We start from the raw sequence: 17,282 nt of genomic DNA, 5'->3' as shown, positions 1-17,282 counted from the left end.
ACAGAATTAACAGCTTAAGCAGCTCTGAAATCTCCTCTTTATATTGCCACCACCTGTGCCCGTGACCCTGCATACTGCAGTGCAGCTTAGACTGTTAAGGCAGAGAGTTTGTGTCCTCAGCCGGCTCGCAGCCGGGAGACAATGTTTGCATGCATGGACCCATGAGGGTCTTCCTCATGTGAATAGATGGACTTTACATGTGCAGCAAAAAAAAGGGTGTCCTTATTATCACTGTCGTTCTTATTGCAGCAAAACCTGTCTCGTTCCAAAGATATTAAACACACACAAAAGGGCACTGAGAGGGTATAATCGAGGCGATGCCCCAATTCTGTCAAAATGTTCCCTCACTGAGTCCTCCCTGCTTTTTTCTGTGGTGCTTTGTTGCCTAGCTCGCCTCTGAAATCAATCAGCTCTTTACACCTGGGTTATGATGGCCCCCACTAGCCTCTCTGTGTTACTATGGCATCATTAAAGGACAGACTTATTCTTTCCAACTAGCTGACAATGGAGCTGCTCAGCCATAACAAATTCAGTAACATGAGTGCAATAATTAGTGAGACAACAATTAATATAGATGGAAAAATTAGAAGTTGTAAAAGCATAAATATTTTCTAATGATATTCACAAAGCGGATTATCCATTTAATCAAATGTCAATATCATAGTAAGAATTAATACTGATGGGTTGATGATTATATGCCAGGCCAACTTTGTCTTTGATGCATAATTTGATGGTTGAAAAGCTAAAAGAATGAAATAAAATAGAATGAGAACATTAAGCTGTAAATCATTCTGATGGGTTTTGAAACACATCGAACCCTGATTCTAAAAATGAACACAATGTAATCGTTTGGAAGTGAACTTTGTTTACTGACAGCATTTTTAGAAGGTGTTCCTGAGCCCATGTATTAATATCCTTTATACAATCATGTGTTCACAAAGTGGTGAACCTCTCCCCATCCTTACTTGTGAATGCCTGAGTCTTTCCAGGATGCCCCTTTCATACCCAATCATGATACTATCACCTGTTATCAATGAACCTGTTTACCTGTGGAATGTTCCAAACAGGTGTTTTTGGAGCATTCCACTTCTTTCCCAGTCTTTAGTTGCTCCTGTCCCAACTTGTTTGAAACATGTTGCTGACATGATATTCAGAATAAGCAGATATTTACAAAAATCAATGAAGTTAATGACAAAAAGCATTAAATATATTGTCTTTGTACTGTTTTCAACTGTAGATACATCAAAAAGGATTAGCAAATTATCAGATTCTGTTTTATTTATGTTTTATCCAGCAGCCCAACTCTTTTGGAATCTGGGTTATAGAAAACTCGGTTGTTTTTCAGAGGTCATCAACTATTTTTCTCTAAATCACGGAAACTTCCCATTCAGAGAAGACATTAGTGCGTGGACTAAAAGAGCCCGGAGGGGACGAGGGGAAAAAAGCAGAATAGGTTTCTTCCATAATCGTGAGCAGAATTCTTAAAGTTAGTTAAGGGTCAAGAGCTGTGACCTGGCTCCAATCTTGGTGGCAGATCCAAACGTCTCCAGTAGCAAAATGACAAAGATTAACTGTCCCTTGGAGCTTGAAGGCTCATAATTAATGCTGCCTCACTTCCCTCTGTGCCTCTGCTGGGAGGAGGATTGACACTGAATTGATAGAGTTGCCATTTAGGGGTCAGTCGTACCATGATGGGACAGACAGTGCCGGGCACGTATTTGTCAGGTTTAAACCTACATTGATCTGTTAGCAGAATCTTTAATTTTCACACTCTCACATTAAGAAAAGGCATTTGTTGTCTTTTTGTCCACAGGAAACAAGTGCTCAAAACTGAAAAGAAGGTAAATATTTCACACTGTGGATAGAAGAAGGATTGCATTTTGGTTGTAAAGAATAAATGAATAGTTACAAGACATACTGGTGAGTTTTCATCATGAAGCTTTTATTGTTCTTTTTAGGCATAGACAACAATAAACAGACACAGCAGGCTTTGACAGGTCTTTGGTGGAGCCTTATGGTTTTGAGCGTGGTGGTTTTGCTGGGTGTAGGCTGAGGGAAACATGCTGAGTGGTGCCAGTCACTGTGTGGAGTGCAGTGCAGTAAACAGCCTTAGAAAAAGGGCGGCTTTGAAAGGCTCCTTCCTACCTCTGAGTGGGCTCTGCAAATCCCTCCATTGAAGTGGGCTTATTTCTTAACAGAGCTCCTACCATTTTGTATGGATCCTCTGGAATCCTCTTTGCACATAAACACCCACAATGAAGTTGGCAAAAAATGCGGAAATGTTCTGTCATGAAATATAGTCTGATTCATAATCAATAGATGGGGGCGTTGGAGGTGGGGCCCTATTTTCTGTGCTTTGACTGTCTGCAGATACCAATAAGCCAAAGGGCCAGTGAGGCATACAATACAGTGGGGTGTATCCAGTGGAGGTGGACAAAATCCCCCACCATGATACAGCGACAACTGGAAATGGCAGACAGTCCTACTGTATATATGGAGGTTAAGCGCTTTGACCTCTGCCTCACCTAAGTCAGTCCTCATAAAACAAGCAGAGCTGTGTTTTATGGTAAAGGAAGACAAAATGCCTCAAAGACTTACTGAAATATCAGGAAATAAATCTAAGGGGGTCTATGTCTAATTCTCTTTCGTGCCAACCTCAGAGAAAATTGGAAATGGGTGGTGAATAGCTCAATTTGTCTTGATGTAATTTAATGGTCTGTACCTGTTATGGGTTCAGTCTAATGCAGTAAAACACAATGAGCAAAAATGCTACTCAGGGAAACAGGCTGCAAACTGCCTGGCAGCTGTCTGAAAGCTTTTCAATTTTCTGTGAAAGCTGTGTTAAAAGGCAGTGGCATATGGGGAAAAAAAAATAAAACAAAAAACAACCCAGACAAATTTCTCCATTTCACTTTACCTAAAAAATGTCAGATACAATAGGTTCAAATAATGACCGTGTTAAGGAGGTTGTCATTTTTTTACAAGAAAAAAATATGACTGGAGCCATTTCTCACTTCATTTTTCCTTGCTCGAAATTAAAGTTAAGCGTTTCATTTATGTGTCAAGTGTAAAAACTCTGCATACCTTGAAGAATGCAGGCTGTCAATGGGAAAATAAGCACTCATTTTTCATTTCATAAAAGTCTCCTCACCACAGATGGGGTCAACGTGTGATAGTAGTAATACAGTCAGAAATGAGGTTTAGATTGTTGTGCTGCATCCTCAAAAGCGACATTAATGGCCTCTCATTGAGATGTTGAAAGCCATTAGCTAAAAAGGACAAAGCTCTATAGCTGAGGTACGGTGGGAAGATGTACTGTGCTGTGTAATGGCTGGGATTTGAAGTAAAGTGCCCCACTGGGTAGTTGCCTAAGTATGGGAAAATAACTCAGATAAATCATATAGCATGTAGCCTGCTTGCAAATTGCACCTGAATGAATTTATGGGACAAACCTCTGCTGATGTCCTCTCCATGCTTTTCAGAGAGAAAACCACTGACCAATGGAGAGAGAAGAGAGTTTAGATCTGATTCAATAGGAGGTGAATTTTAAAACATGATGTGTACCTTTAATTGAGAGGTTAAACCCGATGAGGCATGTTTGGGTGTCGGCAAACAAAACACGTAACATCTAATTAAACCAATTAGGCTGCTAATGGGTCAACAGTAGGGATCTTTAGCTGCATGTAGACACATCTATATTTCGATAGCAGCTCAGCCAGTGGTACCACTGACATCCACCTAATCAAATTGTACATTTCAGGGCTACAGGAGCCGAGGGGATACCACTTGAGACCCGAGGAACAGTTACAGGCTGCTTGTGATGAGTGCTGATAGTAAAGGGAACACAAAGAAAGTTGGAAAAAAAGGTGAAGTCCTCTTTTTCAGTAAGACAGGTTTTAATCCAGCCAAGCCACTTCCAGTGCAACCCTTCTTGCCCTGATTGTTACTTTTTATCACAAAGTGAAAGAAAGAATGCATGATTACTTGATTGCTTTGGGTATATAATAATTGGAGGGCTCAGTAATTATCTCCTTCTCAGCAGCTTGGCTATTATTTTGTCATCATCCAAGAAAAGATTTTTCCATCACTCCTGCTAGCAAAAAAGAACATAGTGAGAGGTGATTGTTTCAAGTGTATAATGAATGCTTAACACATACTGATATATACAATATATCCATCTAGTGCTGAAGTGGTGCTAAGACCATGAGCGGATCCAATTCTACATTAAAGTATAAAATAGTTTATGTATGCATGAGGCATTTAAATTTATGCTCTTCATTATGACAGCCAAACATTACAATGGAGATTTTAGGCACCTGTTGAATTTAGCTTGTTTCTCTCCCATAGTTTCATTTTCATTTTCTTTTTTCCAGAAACACTCTCAGTAATGTGTATGTAGAACCAAACAATCCATCCGGGATCTATGCAGTATAAACACAGTCTTCTGGAGTGCTTGGGATTAAAGTGTCATACATAAGGGCAACTCTGCAGTGCTTATCATATTTAAGGACAGGAGTGTTACATTCGCCCCATTTTTTTTTTTCAGGGATTCAAACTGAAGAATTGTCAGAATCCTCCCCCTCATCAGTGTGTCTCAAAGAGAAGCTGATTGGTGCTGAATAAAAGCATCCTTGCACTGTCAATCTACCCCAGGATACATGAATGTGAAAATAATCAAGCAAGACAAATAATGGGATCTTTGGTTTTGGTCTACATCCTTTCCTTTCTTTGTCCCACTAGCTTCACTTACATCAGCTGTCGGAACAGACACAGTTATTACCAGACCAGTAACCCAGCCACAAGGCAGGAAATTGACTTTTTTGTCCAAGGCCGAGCTCATAGTTTCCAACATTTTCTGAACCACTGTCACTGTTTGATCAGCCAAAGTGATTTCTGGATTGCATCTCAAGACAACAGCTGTGAAAGTACACAGTAAATGTCAACAAAAGGAATGGCCCTACACCGTATTTCACTGCAATGATCGCAAACAAGTAGATTGTCCTAGCATTTTTAGCTAGGCTAGCTGTCAGTTGGTCAGTTCAACACTTCAGCAACAGCAGCTCTCAACAGCTATTGGATGGATTTCTATTAAATTTATTTGAGACATTCATGCAGGGTTCTAAATTAACACCCGCCAACCCGCCAAATGCGGGTTAAAATTCATATTGGTGGGTGTAAATAAAAACTTACTAGCCAATTTGGCCGGTAATGCATTAGGCAATCATGTCAGTCAGAGCCGCTCTACACTTCTCGGTCATTTGTCCCCCTGACAGTCCGTCCTACATTTCCCATGAACACTGTCGTAATGCTACGTGATGACGTACAAGACGCCCATTGGCTGTGCGCAGGCACACTACAGTCTGTAGTGCAACCAGCGCGAGAAACCACGGAAACGCAAACACAAAGAAGAAGAAGAAGAATGAACGGCGGCGTATGAACTGTAAAAAAGGAGACTGAGCTAGCTAAAAGTAAAAAGTAAAGTTAAACTAAATGCGTGGTTGGGACAGATGTCTGGGGGCGAGAAGAGGAAGGAGGCAGGGGATGAGAATGTCGATAAAGCGTGCGAAACGAAGAAAAGAAAGTTTAACGCTAAATGGCTGACAGGTCGTGAATGGCTTGTGTTTGATCACGAAAATGCCGTCATGTTTTGTAAGGACTGCCGCATGTACATGAAAGAAAAAAACAAGACGAATAATTTTGTGGTGGGGACTAATACTTTTAAAGTCGAGGCAGTAAAGGACCATGAGAGTGCCCGAAGTCATCAGGAGAGCCTAAGGAGTCTGACTGCTGCACTATTTGTGTTTTCTAGTTGTACATACATAATTCAATTTATTACCAATGCAATTTTTTGCAAGTGTTTAAGTCATGGCTGTTACTTATATATATTTCTTATTAAAGAACGAAAGCAGAAACACTTTAAGTTGAAAGGAAAAATACATTTTATTAGGAATGTAATGATACTAAATACTTACTGGAAAAATGTCTTCTATAAAATAATTAATCTGACAGCATTTTTTGTTTGTATAAATTAAATGTTTGCACTTTCTGTGTATATTTTGTTTCATGTGTTGTACTTTCTGTGCATTTTTCATGCCAACAATGTAAATAAAATGATCAAATGTATTCAGTGGCACTCATAATCTCTTATTTTCACCGGGAAAAAATTTGGCTAGTGGAAATTCTGATTGGCTGGTAACTTTAGAAGGTCACCAGCCACATTGGCTGGTGATCAAAAAAGTTAATTTAGAACCCTGCATTCATGGTCCCCAGAGGATGGCGGAGTTGACTTTTCCATCAGTGCACTCGCAGGTTGACATTTTTGCTTGCCATTGAAATATTTCGAAACAAAGCTATTGGATGGACTGTTGTTAAACTGGTACAAATATTTATGATTCCCAGAGGATGAAGTTTCAACAGGTCAAACTCTGTCCGGTAGTTTGGTTTCTAACCAAATACTTGCAAAAATAAATGACATTCTCCTCAGCATTAGCTGTAGGCTACTTGTTTATATGTTCTGTCCTGCTTTACAAATGCTAGCATGCAGGCATGTTAATGTGAGATGGTAAACATGGTAAACATTCTACCTGCTCAGTATCAGCATGTTAGCATTGTCAATGCCCAAGTACAGTCTCACAGAGCCACTAGCATGGCTGTAGACTCTAAGACTTGTTTCAATATTCTGCTGTACTTCTTTTAAATAGCCATTTGTTGTCAGATCCATTAGCTGCTGGAAAATTGTGAACAATTTTGTTTTGTTGTCTTGGTTATCTGACCATTATCAATCAGAAAGTTTGGGCACCAGCCACCAGTAAACCAGCCTGCACAGAGTGACTTAAAGGTATCCAAAATAGCACCAGGTCAAAGTAATTTCTCTCTCATTCGGTTGTGCGGAAAACAACTAAGAGTATCTATTTCATATCATATGACTGGTGTTTCAGGATCAATAGCCTTAAGTCCACAAGGGAAAACCCTATGACTCTAGTCTGAAATCAAATTGTAAACAGCCTGGAATAGCTCCTGTGTGACTAATCCTCTGCCATAACTACTAAGATTGTAAGTGGCTTTTGTATGGACCCCACACAGATCTGACAAAGAATAAAAAAAGAAAAGAAAAGAAAGAAAAAAGCTCTGGCTTGTCAATATCAATAGCTAATATGATCAAAGATGGGCCTACATGTTTTATTAGCTGTCTGGCAGCTCTGTTGGGTAATCTGAAAGCAATTTTGGAGTTGTAACATTTGGGAGAAACAAACAGAGTGGGGGTGGAGGGCGTAAAGTTGATGAGAGACAGAAAGATACAATAGGTGCAGGCAATTAGCTGTATGGCAATCCCTCTGTTAAAAGGCTGGATAATGCCCAGGTTGGATTGATTTACTGGCTGCAGTGTGGTGACAGCTCCCATATCGCAGCCTCACTGCCCACTGAAGTGTGCGTTAGGACTTAGTGTTTGGCAGCAATATGACTTTTACATTTAACAATCTGCGCCCAGACAGAGTGGAAGGGCTCAGGAGACAAGTTGACAGAGGGGAGCCTCCCATCACTTGTCTGCATTGTCAGGGGTAATGCCTTATCATCGTCAGTCTATTGGCTTCTTTTCATGTCATTTATCATTCCCATCACCTTTTCTTTGTGGTCCATATCAGAAGGAGAAACGAGGCCTGGAGGGGATATACTATGTAGATAAATATGTTGAAAATTGGCTCAGTATGGATTCATTTGCTCATGCTGACCTCTTTGTTTGGTGGCATACAGGGGTGGCTTTTGTGTATCTGCCAGGAGGACCATGGCTCTCTCCATCAATGGCATGCCATTCAGGAGATAAGCATCAGCTGGCGGCCCACTCCACTGACACCACCACTTCCTCCCAGAGTCAGCAGATTACATTTTAGAAGTTGACAGCTTGTTATCACTCTGGAGAGCAGGAGGGCTTAATCTTTTGTTCTTTTCTGGCTGGGGTAGGGCTAAGAGTCGTCAGCTCAGGCCACTGATTCCACCGACTTCCCTCCTTGTGCCCTCTGCAGTGACACGCACGGTGAATGGGCCACTCTCTCCTCTTCTCTTTTCATCTTCTTCTAAGAGTGCCTGCACTTTGTAGAGGGATTACAGTGATAGAAGCCTCAGCAGTGCACAATGATATCCATTCAACATGTCTCCCTGGCAGACAGGGGATAGGTTCAAGTCTGATTTGATAATGGGTACGCTGGCTTCGGTCTGGAGAGACGGATCACAGCTTCTAAGGCACGGCTTGTCCTTTGGGAACAATCATGTGGAATCCCTCTCAGAATAATGTCCATGACCATAATAGTGTCAGAGAACGGCATGGTTATTGCACAATATTGGAGCTCATACTGATGGTGTTCAGAGGAAAGCTTTTCTTTCGCTGAAGTAACTGCAGAAACATCATGCTACTGAGAAACAAACTACACAGAGGAGTGTGGAGACTGGATGTTTTATCAGAAACAGCAGGTCCCAGGTGCCAATGTTCCACAAAGACATCAGAGAATTTCTTATGTTACATTTTGACCTTGAAATGGCAGGTCGACCAGCCACCTCTTTGTCCAAGCTCTCCTAGGAAGATGTTTTCATTGTAAGGTAGATAGACTTCATTTTGGCGGCTCAAACAGAAATCTGAAAGCTGCTCATCTATGAAAAGATGATTAACTAAAAATTGGCAAATGCAAAGGTGCAGATAGGCACAGATAGGATTTCATTAGACTAAAGAAGCAGGTTATATCTTTTAATAACAGATTTGAGCCTTGGGTGCCTCATCGTCAGATATACTCACAGACATTAATTGACCTGTTTAACAGATTAATACACAGTTTTCTTGTGCTAACAATACCCATCTTGCATAATCTTCTCTTTCTGAGCATTTGATAACTTCAGCAACCTTGAACATTGGCATTTATTATCCCTGCTTTGCTTTTGAAGCCGCGAGATGTCTCCTTGGTGAGAACTGTGGTTATATAACCTCCCTCTCTCCTCCCACTCTCTCTTTGTATGTCTCTTCCTGTCTCTGGCGTTTGCAGCCTCTCAGGCCTACTGGAAGATGGCTACAGAGCTCAAACGTACAAGCTTTTTTAGTTGGGAATGCTGAGGACAAGACTTGCTGCTTTTCTGATGTGTTTGCAGTGGTGAAGACAAGTTTTCTGACAGGAACATTATGTTTGATATGAACAGACTCATACAGAGGCAGTGACACTAGAAAAATCCTACTGCTTATGCAACACATCAGTGCTGTATGATGAAATTAACTCTACAGACAAAGTTTCTTTCTGTCAGACTGCACACAGCTGTAGGAGTAAATAGTATCCCCACCAACTTTGAAATACTCCTGCTAACGTTTAGGCCTGTAGAGATGATTGGGGTTGGTTCATGCTGCTTCGATGCTGCTTCCACTGAGAAAGCGTATTAATAAATGAGCAGTCTAAACACTTGCCTATACGTAGTGTGGAGAGAGGTACCTCACTTCACACTTTTCAACAGTTGTCTCTTGACAAAAGCTGATGAATCACACCTTGTCCTGCATCTGCATACCTTGGCGTCTGAAAGCCTTCAGTAAGCAGGAAGACAGAGAAACTGTTAAGTGGAGTGACTACAAGAAAGGCTGCTGTTTAAAGAATTAAAAAACAAATAGAATGCCAAAGCAATGTATGGAGCATCTGATGAAAGTGAAGACTGATGAAAGGAAGTTTTTCCTCGTCACAGTCCCCAAGTGTTTGCTCATGGGGGAATTGCTGTGTCTCTATAGATTAAGAGTATAGTCCTGACCTGCTTTATGTGGAAAGAGTCCCGAGACAACTTCTGTTGTGATTTGGCACTATATAAATTAAATTGTGATTAAAATTAAATATGGCCACCTTCAACCTCCCAATGACAGCGGTGGAGTTAGAAATAACAAGGACCACGGTACAAAGGAAGTGACCATTACAGATTCCTTCTTTCTCTTGAATGAACTGAAACTCACAATTGTATGATAGAAAAAATGGTATCTATATCTGTGAAATTACTGTGCATCCAGGGGCATCATGCAAACCAAAATTTTGCAGGGGACTCAATTAGAGCAGGTGGCATGGGGGTCTCTACATCTCCTCCAGCATTGATTCACAGCAGAGTGCTGTGTGCGCGACCTGCTGTTGTGAAGATTTCAACCTGCAGCTGTGAAACCAATACCATAAAGAAAGTGGATGTGTGACTTTTTGAGGTATGACATAAGGGGTAATTAAAAGTTTTAATCAATATCATAACTTAAATCATAAAAAGCAATAGCTCTAAAATCTAATAAAAAGATTTAAAAAAAATCCACATAATAAACCTCTGGTGAGGCAGCAACATGCATTTTGTAGGTAATGTATTACTGTAGACTTTATCCAGCAACAGTAATGTGATAAATGTATATTCAATAATAGAGAATTTGTTTTAAACACTTTATACTTTGACATATTTGATTTGGTAAGGATAAGCAGCTCTATAGTTCTCCTGGAGTGGACTTAATTAGGAGCAATAATGACTGCAGTCCGCTCTGGCCTCTGATCAGTTAAAATGTGTAACATGCTGCCTGTGCTTGTTAGTTAATTTAGTTGGAGTGTGGAGCCAATACACTAATCTTTAACCATGCTTGTGGTTCTTGCCGTGTTTTTCATGCTTGTGTAGTATCTTCAAAGTGTTGTGTTACTATTTCTCATTTTTGCGTCTGAAGAACAAAACATTTCAGCAAAAGGCTGAAATTAAAGAATATTCACTGCAGAGTTTAATTGAAGCACATGTCAACTATGTTCTTGGACACCATAGCTGAAGTGGACAGAGCCACACTAACAACCTTGGCTAATGTGTTGCTTGATTTTGCCAGTGTGGTTCAAACCTAGCATGACTGAAAATTAATTGGTATACTTACTACAAAAAACATGTTACACTCTCTCTGAAACTGACCAGTTTGGGGTTAATAAGGAAAAGAAAAGAAGAATAAACCGACAAAACTTATTTTTTTCCCCCCAGTATCTTGGATACTGAGTAGAGATGTCAGCTTTGGCTCCATATTTGTCAGTCATGTTGCTCTTATTAAGTAGCTTTTGATAACCAGTCCAGTTCTGATTAATTGGTGCGCCCACGGGAACACGACGCCTCTTGTTACCAGAGATACCTAAAGATTCAGTGTCAGACAGACAGCAGAACGACTGGGGACACTGGCAGCCAGGACAAGAACAAGTGCCAAATGCTGAGTTTAATCAGTGTCGGCATGGCTGTGTACCGCTGAGGCTGACCTGCTCGTAATAATTATGGAGGAACACGGTTACAATACATGCATTGTTGAGGAGAGACGTCCTGCCACAGGTCAGTCAGATCTCAAAGCCTCACACTGTAACTGACATGTATTCTACATACAGTAAGTGGGAGAGGCAGAGAGGGCACAAAAGCAGATGTGACATCTTTACAGAGGTCTCTTTAAACTCACAATTAGTTTGTACTATTATTGGATTTGGGCTCCATCCTAAAATAGATATGGTCAGTCATCCAAAACAATCAGATATGGACAGAAAATTGGAATTTGGAGAATGATGCCACTCTGAACTCAGGCTTTGTTTGTGGCTTTATCTATGATTTTATCTGAAACTGTCTCCCTAAAGATGAACCCTTTTGTGTTCACAGACACAGACGCAGAGAGTGTACTAAGCCTTGACTGTGGTTCTGGCAGTGACATAGCATAGGACGGACTGACAGCACTGAGCGGCAGCATCTGTGATTACAGTCTTCAAAGACATTTTCAAAAATCAGCCTCACTGTTGGATCCACCTGGTGCTCTTGCCTTGTTCTGCTTTATTTCCTTTGGAGTTTTTAATGTTGCTCAGCGTGGCATTATGGAAAAGGGCACCCTGAAAGCCCCCCCACTACCAGCAGGACGGCCAAGCCGTGCTCTGCTGCTCAGTAGGGGTCCTGACCCTGTCTGCTTGTCAGTGCCTCAAAGGATGCATCTTCAACTCTGCTGAGTTGAAAGAAAGATCACAGAATATGTTTTTCTTTTCTTTTTGTTTATTTCAATCAACATCCTCCTCCACTTCCTCTCATCCTTCCCCTCATACTGCACGGCTGCTTTCAGATCTGTGTTTCATATTTCATGGGTTTTTGGATAGCACAAGATCAGCTGTTTTAAAGTTTTTTATTTTTTTCAGATTTGGGAGTGAAGAACAGCTCCATAGACAGGTCTGCAGTAATGTGATTTGTGGCTGTACACCCATTCCCACCAGACTCTACAACATAAATAAGAAACTGGGAAGCAAGTTTTTGCCAAAAATCTAAAGTGGGTTTTTTTGGCCTTATTTTCACATTTTATCAAAACAGAAAAAAAAAAAAAAGTTTGTCAACAATTATTTCTCAAAACCATCCATAAGTGCTCACTCACTGACCTCTGCTGGGACAGGACTATGAAAAAAAAATCTATTTGTATAGATTGGCATATAGAAGCTATTGGCGGGCAGGATCAGATGGCAGGGAAAACAGATTATGTTGCAGGGCTCCCGTGGCATAACCCCAGGCATTAATGTTAATGGAAAACCACATGACCTTGCAGTTGCCTCTGAACGGCTCCATTTTAAATCCAATTGACATGGACCAAGTCTGGAAGAGGCTGAGGAGACGGTGATGCTGGCATCTGATACCCATGCATGAAAAATATCTGTGGTTTTTTTGTTGATTTTTTCTTTTCAGGGTATCCTAGAGGCCTCCACCACTAAGGTGTCCTCTGCTCCCAGACATGAACAGGGGATGGCGGAGCCGAATGTGGAACAGCGGTTGCTATAATAGATGCTGGGATACCCATGCCATCCTGCAAAATGGCATGTGATCCCAACACTGGATGGCACAAACACTCCAATCAATGTTGTCGTACTGCTCAAAAAGACATAATAGCCCTTGTTTTCAGGGAGCACACTGTATGTGTGGTTGGTTTAAAAATCACTGTGATGGGGTTGGCTTTGCTAAGCATTGCTTTCCAATGATCTTCCTGCTCTGGGAGGAATGGAGGGGATAGTGCCAGCACAACAGAAACAGGCTTTGTTAAAGGAGCTTTGTGCACACAGATGAAAGATTGGGAAAGCAGGGTAAAATAACATTCATTTTTTTCCATAAACATCCAGTGGAGGATTTGCATTCAAATACTGTGCAGTTCCCCTGCTCTGAGGGTCATCAGCACAATTTAATTACATTAAGAGACAGCTAAATTGGACTTTGCAAACAGACAAGGCTTAGGGGATTACTGGACCTCTGACGGAGAGATCAAATTTTACCTTCGAGCGTGAAACAATATGCCCATGCAGTTCCTGGCAGGCTCCATGTGGACAGAGATAGAGGGATGGGGAGTTGGAGGAGGCCAATGGTGTACAGCCAAATGATTAATTTTAATCCACTTTTTTATTTACTGCATTCAAAATGTCCTGCTTGTTGAAAAGAATAGTGTTTCAGAATAAACCTGACATGATTACAGCCAAAAAAACAAGGCTTTGTGTATCTAAAGAGGATGTTTATCTTGATCACTTTGCCTCCTCAGCTTCATGTTTTCCCAGTATCTCACAACTGTTTACCTCTCTTGTATGTGCTGCATTTGTCCTACAGTTTTTACTATTTATTAAAACTCCTTGAAGGCTAATTTCTTCAGTGCTTTATTGAACACTAGGCTTCCTCTGCAGCTGCCAGCTTACTGTATGGCATGCTGCCTGAATGTTGCATCACTGAATATAGACTTTTTACTTCGCCTTCTTCTTCTTCTTAGCAGCAGTAGTAGTAGTAGAATTGACTGGGCGATATCCTGGTTTTGAATGTGAATAGCATTTGAAGGGAGGAAGTGTTGCTAAGATTTTTGCCACTTGACGGAAAATTTGTCAATGGAGTCCATCATTTTCAGACCTTGGCTTTTTACTGTGTCAACCGACCACTCTGCACTTAGAGTAGATTTCTCCTGGAAGCTGATGGTGCAGCAACATAAAGGCCGAGGGAAAAAGATGTGCAAAGAGATTTCTTTAATGAGAAGTAGCATATTTCTTTAAAAACTTTATTCGAGAGCATCAAGATATCTGAACAGTCGTTTTCATTTAAACTGGCATGTTTCGACAAACTGCTGCTGTTATTTTAACCCGTTTGGTGGGATATTCGTTTGGCCAAGACCTCTCTCAAGACATTTTTTTCTATGTACATTGTAATGTTTAATTAAACTGTTATTGATACTAATTCAAAGTAAAATTATAGATAAAGTTATAATCAGTGTGTTTGGTTTGTAGCGTCAGCCCAGTTCCACCTGCAGAGCCAGCCATGATAAACTCAACATGCACTTTGGATAGAATGTAGGATCCTTTTGTTAGAGGCACTTAACAAATGGAATGTTATGGCTTACCCTGGGATCCAGACACACTTGTTTGTTAGAAAACACACATTTTCACCGTCACACATGCAACGGGGCAACAACTTGACCTCTTCTCCCCCATTAATGGATTGTTCTGCATTGGGGTTTGTGAGGTGTCACACAGACCGACCTTCCACTCACCAGAGCACTTGGTCCTCACTGCCATGAAAAACGCCCAGAGGTATAAATTTGTGGCAACAATTTATCTGAACTGCTAGCTTTAAAGGTGTCTCTTCTCTCTGAGAAACCGGCTGCTGCTTCTCCAATCGTCCTTAAACAATTACTTGGGAGAGATCAGGGGGAGACTGTTGCCAGTTAAACTGCAGTTTTCTCAGCTACCATTGTGCAGGCCATCTAAACCATGGGATACAAAGCTTTCAAGCGCACTGCAAGCCAAATAAAGAGGTGGAGAAGGAGGGGGAGGCAGATAAAAGCTGACACCCAATGTATTATAACTCAGCTCTATTAGATATGAGCTTCTGCTAGGGCGAAGCACCATAGCTTAAGGCAAAGATACTGCTTGCTCATTGTGCTTTAGCGAGGGGGCTGGGAAGACTGTGTAGCCACTGTGCTCTGTATACAGCACGCAGTCTCTCATGCATGATTTAGTAAACTAGAATTCTTACTTCAATATTCAAGAAATGATATAGCAGACGAGATAAAAGGACGTGCTTAGGCTGCAAAACATTTCCAAAGATGGACATTTTATGCTTGAAAAATGGTTAATAATCGAGAGAGAGGAATCGTCAATGAAACGCAAGCATTCAGTCAATTTGCAACGTTAAAAAAATGCTCTATATTCTGCTACTGATTGCACTATAATGATTCTCTTAGCAACCGTGCTAATGGACTGCAGACACCTTTAATAATATCTTTTTAATACAATATTAATATTGTTATATTCCAGTGCACTTAGAATGCTTCAGATCACACTTCAGATCAGCGTTGCAATGTACAAATGTTAACTTTATTAATCAATCATCCTAATTACACCTACTTGCCTTTGTTATCAAAGAATAGACAATGATACTATCTAGAATTTATTAATGTTATCACCAACATCTGCCAACACTGACCAGGGCTTTTATCGAAAAATGTTTCCCCCTTTAAGTGATGCAGCCCGCTCTCACGGCAGGCTTTCAAAACACATGCATTTTGTCTGAAAATCAGAGGGATGAAAACCATCAATTTGATGTGATCCTCAAATGCATAAACCAACCTCTTACAAGTTGTAATGGGTCTTGGTAAGACATTCATCATGAATATTAAATATTACTTGGCATGGTTTGTATATTTGTACATATTGTGTGTATCTTGTTCAGCATATGTGCTCCTGTGTATGTCCTCCATGTGTTTTTGTGTTTTCACCTGCCACTGTGAATGAAAGCATCTGACAATTGGGGGAATATTAGAGGGTTGGAGAGATTCCACTCGAGCTAAGTGACTCTTTTTGCTGTGGATTGTGATACTGCTCTGATACTCATGATTCACAGCGCTGTTGACAAACGATAGTGTTGCAACTTCTCTGACTCTGCTGGTTTAATTCCTAGAGAGCCCGCTGGACCAGTTCATCATCACTTTCATGGAGCACCGTAAACACATCAAGTATTTACAGGGGGTGCTTTGCATGTGAACTGCGTTATGTTTCTTAAAGAGTTTAATCCAAAAGGACTACACAGAATAGCCCCAAAATGTGCAGTTTCAGAAAACAAGATGGGGGAAAATATCACCAATGAGTCCTTGATATGTATAAAAAATATCTGAGTTGAAATCCAAGGCAGGGGCTGGTCCAACAACATCAAAAACATTTAACTAATCCTGCTCTAATTTAGGTGGAAAGTGTCATACAAGCCAAAGATGCACATAAACATGCAGCTGATCTCTTGTTTCTGAGACATGAAGCGGCTTAGTTTTACACACTCAGGACACTCTTCCATCACAGCTGCTTAAACCCCAATCTCCTTAATGCTGAGAGCCAAGCATAAGCACACTGGGTCCCTTCATGAGGACAAAGGTTTGACTCATTTGGAAATTGAATGTACAGCCTCTCTCTATCAGGGTGGAAACTCTGACCTTGAGGCCACTGAGCTGGAATGAAAATGGAAGTATTTGGGCAACAAATGTTCTCTCCACCATGCTGGTAAAACCTGAATGCAGCACACACCAGATAATACAGTATCTGTTCACACACACGTACTGTGTGTGCGTATGTGTACAGCAAGTATACTTGTGCATCTGTGTGTGCTGTGATTGCATGTATACATACGTCTAGTATGATTGCTTTTTGTGCATTTATATGCATTAATATGTGTACTTGCCTGCTTGTATATTTATGCAAAACACACACGCTTACGTGTATGTACAGATGGCCGTGGTGTGCTTACGTGTGCATTACTGTTCTTGTCTGTATCCGTGCAATAGCTCACCTTTGCATGTTTTTGTCCTGAGTGTGTGTGTGTGTGTTGCGTGTGTGCAGCTGTGTGTGTCTGTGTATGAAGATGTATTTGCATCTTTGCAGGCTTTTGTATACTTTGGTTCGCTACTTAGCAGTTCATTATCATTCAGCGGGTGTATTCTATTGCCAATAGATTAACACAGTCACATGAAATAAAGCACAATTGCAGTTTCCTCAATTGTTTGACTAATCTTTCAGATAATGTTTTCAGCAATATGCGCATACAAGAATGCTATTGATAAAAAAAAGTTTATCACAGACTTCCACAGTTTTCTCTATATTTTCACTCATTCTCCAGAGGCCCCAAAAGGCCACGGTGGGTCAGTTTCTCTGAGCTATTTATGCATTCGATCGCAATGAATTTTGCATGACCTCGCATTAAGTTTTGCGTTCCCTTGCATAAACGTTTGCATTTCCCCCCATCCAGAGGAACAGTTA

The 17,282-nt window shown here is 40.8% G+C and overlaps 1 protein-coding gene across 1 annotated transcript in view; it reads right to left on the bottom strand.

The window, feature by feature from the left end:
- chst8 (carbohydrate (N-acetylgalactosamine 4-0) sulfotransferase 8) overlaps positions 1 to 17,282 on the bottom strand; it is a 169,314-nt gene that overhangs the window by 106,022 nt on the left and 46,010 nt on the right. The window lies entirely within an intron of this gene.

Source organism: Chaetodon auriga, chromosome 1, assembly GCF_051107435.1.
Source record: "Chaetodon auriga isolate fChaAug3 chromosome 1, fChaAug3.hap1, whole genome shotgun sequence".
NCBI lineage: Eukaryota > Metazoa > Chordata > Actinopteri > Chaetodontiformes > Chaetodontidae > Chaetodon > Chaetodon auriga.
This window is presented reverse-complemented; position numbering and strand designations above follow the sequence as displayed.